The sequence below is a fragment of the Mus caroli genome, chromosome 12 (assembly GCF_900094665.2).
Source record: "Mus caroli chromosome 12, CAROLI_EIJ_v1.1, whole genome shotgun sequence".
Taxonomy (NCBI): domain Eukaryota; kingdom Metazoa; phylum Chordata; class Mammalia; order Rodentia; family Muridae; genus Mus; species Mus caroli.
This window is the reverse complement of record NC_034581.1, coordinates 44,941,880-44,946,308: the sequence shown is the minus strand read 5'-3', so window position 1 is coordinate 44,946,308 and position 4,429 is coordinate 44,941,880. Positions and strand designations below refer to the sequence as shown.

Below are 4,429 nucleotides of genomic sequence, written 5' to 3'. Positions count from 1 at the left end.
CTGGTATTAGATCTACTTCTTAACCATCCCAATGCAGACTGAAGACCAGTGGCTTTCTAGAATTTTCTTGGGACCACAGCACCAGATTGAGAGTTTTAAGTCATCTACAGAATTGCTGAAGTACTTGCACCACAGCCTTTAATTCACTTTAATTAAGACCCTTGTGTGTGTTTTGTCCTTTATCTTTTACTGATCAATGTGGACTAAATTATAATTGCAACATTTCTAAGAAATAATACTTTGAAGACTTTTAGTAACATAATGTGAGTTAGTGAAGGATATTAACATTTTGGAGCAGAATGCTGATTTAGAACCAGTTAGTATTTGAATCAATTTTAATTTTTGTTTAAATTGTACTTGTGAGGAATTTTGAATACCCCAGTGCACTCACATTTCCTTAAAGGGTCTGGTAAATCTGTGGCTGTTTAAAATCTACCCAGCTTGGTGTTACCTCTACCTTATTGTGCTATTATCAGAAACCTAGAATTTACAGTGAAGTAATAAATGAAGTAGTGTCTTAGACATGTATGGTTTTTATTTTCTCATTAAAAGAATAACATTGAGTTATGCATTAAAAGAAAATTTTGAGTCCTTAAATATTTCACATCCTATACCTCAAACCCTTTAATGGCCCCATCCTTTTGTATCTGCCCTCTGCTGTTGCAACATCCCAGCCAAAAGAAAATACAAAATACAAATAAAAAAGAAATCTCACTGTAGAAGATTCAGTATGTTACAGTGTATCATGAAGTTTACCCCTTTGTCCACACATTTTTTCTTTAAGAGATTCTTTACTAGATGTTATTTCAGGAAGATGATGCCCAGGTTCTATCCCAGGAATGTGGATATCTTCTCTCTATAGATCACCATGAGTGAGAAATTTCTTAAGAAGAACCTGAGGGACTGGGGCCACTGAGTCTCAGGGTCAGAAGCAGAAATGGAAAGCTTCATGAATGTATGTGCTACTTCCATGCTTCCAGGCTAGGCAGCAGGGAGGAGAGATCCATGATGTGCCAGGATTCTCTATCAGATACCTTGGAGGTTTGGTGGACAGGAGTTGAACACCTGTTTATTCCAAGTGGTGAACCATAGTGGGCAGCATTAGTTGGAGGCCTGGGCCTGGAACATGAGCAGGGGCTAACTCCTGTGCAGCAACATCTCTGGCCTGATGGCAACTCTATGGAACACATGCAACATTGCTGTGGATCAAGCCCACAATTTGATAGGGGACACCTGCCAGGGCCACAGTCTGGAGGTATTCTTTGCTGCCTTGCTCTCCTGGGAACACAGGGCTGTAGGAGGTGGTGACATTAAGGCCAGCATCTTTAATCATAAATGTAGCATTCACCAAGATCATATCTGCCTGTTTTTACACTTCTCTCAGAAAGTTGACAATGACTTCAGGGCTCAGTCAGGCCCCACCATTCTTCAGAGATATCCCTTGTGTCAGTCAGATGATCCCTTTAAAGGAGCTAGCCGAGGTGAGCATCAGTGTGCCCAATGCTTCTGTCAGAGCAGTTCAGGTCTTGGTGTGTGGAGATAAGGCACTTGTAAAGGCCTGGGACTTTACAACCTCTGTTAGAGATTTCCCCTTCACTATGTCCACAAACTGGACTTTGATTTCCTTCCCAAAGTGGCTCTGGGTCTCCTTGATGCTGGCATCCAGGTGGGCACAATGTAACATTCTCATAGTCCACTAAGGCCTGCTCCCGTGATGACTATTTTGTAAACACGTTCACCGTGACACCAGCACACTGACCAGACTGCAAGGCACAGAGCAGGACACCTTCATCCACAATCCCTCCTTGAGTACTGAAGGGCACTGCTTAAAATTACAAACTCCATTTTACTTTTAGACTCTATTTTATGTTAGCTTGCCCCTAAATTGAACTCAGTTACTGGAAAATCCCAATTTGTTCCAGGAACTGAGACGTCCCTAGCAACAGCCACTCCAGTCCTAGTGACAGCCAATTACTCTTATAAGGAAAGCACCTAATGTTCCAGATGTCCTTAAAATAGATTGCTTAAGTAAGCAACCATTGTTCATACCAGGCTGAAATCATCACTAGCCAATAGAAATGTACCAAGCTGCAATTTTCAAATGTCAACCAATCATGTAACTGCAAAGTTGGAAAGCCTCTTACTCTGCTGCAACTGTGATAAAAAGGCAAGGCTAAGCCTTTAATCCCAGCACTTAGGAGGCAGAGGCAGTCGTATTTCTGAGTTTGAGGCCAGTCTGGTCTACAAAGTGAGTTCCAGGACAGCCAGNGCTATAAAAAGAAACCCTGTCTCAAAAAACAAAACAAAACAAAACAAAACAACAACAACAACAAAATTCCCCGAAACAAAAAACAAACAAACAAACAAAAGGCAAGGCTTCACCAGCTCAGGCACTTCCACACCCAGCTACTATATTGGAGAGGTTGAAGGGTCCAAGCTCAAGCTTGAATTTTGAATGTATTGGATTCCCAGTTGTTTTTAATAGTTTGTGGGGACCTCGAGATCTGTGTATAACAATTCAATACTCACGTGCCCATATAGCACCATTCTGCAAGTCTGTGGTGGAGGGCAGAACAGGAGTGTGGACAGTAATGAAATCACAGGGAGATACCTTACAGCACTACTTAATTTGTTCTATGAAGCCACAGTTATACTCATACCTAAACCATACAAAGACTCAGCAAAGAAAGAGAACTTCAGACCAACTCCCTTATGAATATTGATCCAAAAATACTCAATAAAAGTCTCACAAACCAAATCCAAGAACACATCAAACACATCACTCACCACAATCAATTAAGCTTCATCCCAGCCAGGGGTGTGGGAATAGTTCAATATATGAAAATCCATCATTGTAATCCAATATATAAACAATCTCAATGGAAAAAGTCCCATGATCATTTCAATAGATGCTGAAAAAGCATTCGACAAAATACAACACCCCTTCCTGTTAAAAGTCCTCAGGAGAACAGGAATTCATGGCACATACCTAATCATAATAAAAACAATATGTAGCAAACCAACAAAGTTAAATAGAGAGAAACTAGAAGCAATCCCATTAAAATAAGGGACAAAGAAGGCTGCCTATTCTCTACCTATCTATTTAATATAGTACTTGAAATTCTATCTAGAGAAATTGAACAACAAAAGGAGATTAAGGGGATACAAATTATATATAAATTATAAGGAAGAAGTCAAGATATCACTATTTGCAGATGATATGATAGTATATATAAGTGACCCCAAAATTTCTACTAGAGAATTCCTTTAGTTGATAAACAACTTCAGCAATGTGGCTGGCTATAAAATTTACAAAAAAAAAATCAGTAGCCTTTCTTTATACAGATGATAAACAGGCTGAAAAAGAAATTAGGGAAACAAGATCATTTACAATAGCCACAAATAATATAAAATATCTTGGTGTAACTCTAGCCAAGCAAGTAAAAGATCTATATGACACAATCTTCAAGTCCCTGATGAAAGAAATTGGAGAAGACCTCAGAAGATGGAAATATCTCCCATGCTCATGGATTGGTAGGATTAACATTGGAAAACTGGCCATCATTCTAAAAGCAATCCAATCTCCATCAAAATTTGAACATAATCTTTCACAGATAAGGAAAGAGCAATTCTCAGCTCCACATGAAAAACCAAAAAACCTAGGATAGCCCAAAGAATTTCAACAATAAAAGAACTTCTGGAGGAATGAATCACCATCCCTGACCACAAGCTGTATTACAGAGCAATCGTGATAAAAACCACAGGATATTGGTACAGAGACACACAGGTTGATCAATGAAATAGAATTGAAGACCCAGAAATAAACCCACAAACCTATAGACAGTTGATCTCTGAAAAAGAAGACAAAACCATACAACAGAAAAAAGAAAACATCTTCAACAAATGGTGCTGGTCTAGCCGGAGGTCTGCACATAGAAGAATGCAAATTGATCCATATGTATTACCTTGTACATAGCTCAAGTCCAGGTGGATACAGGACCTCAACATCAAACCAGATAGACTGAATCTAATAGAAGAGAAAGTGGGAAGTAACTTCTAATGCACTGACACAGGGAAAACTTTCCTAAACTGAACCCCAATGGTTCAGATTCTAAGATCAACAAGTAATAAATGTGATCTCATGAAACTGCAAAACTTTCATAAGGCAAGGCACACTGGCAATAGGACAAAACAAAAAACTACAGATTAAGAAAAGAACTTCATTAACCCTGGATCTGATAGAGGGCTAATATCCAATATATATAAAGAACTCAAGAAGTTAGACTTCAAAACTCCACATAACCCAATTTAAAAAATGGACTACAGCATTAAACAGAATTCTTTTTTTTTTAATTTTTAATATTTTTATTACATATTTTCCTCAATTACATTTCCAATGCTATCCCAAAAGTCCCCCATAGCGCCCCCC

At 38.7% G+C, this 4,429-nt stretch overlaps 1 pseudogene; it reads right to left on the bottom strand.

Moving 5' to 3' along the window:
* Nucleotides 1–925: 925 nt before the first annotated feature.
* LOC110307355 lies at nt 926–3,974 on the bottom strand (annotated as a pseudogene).
* Between the last annotated feature and the right edge of the window lie 455 nt (nt 3,975–4,429).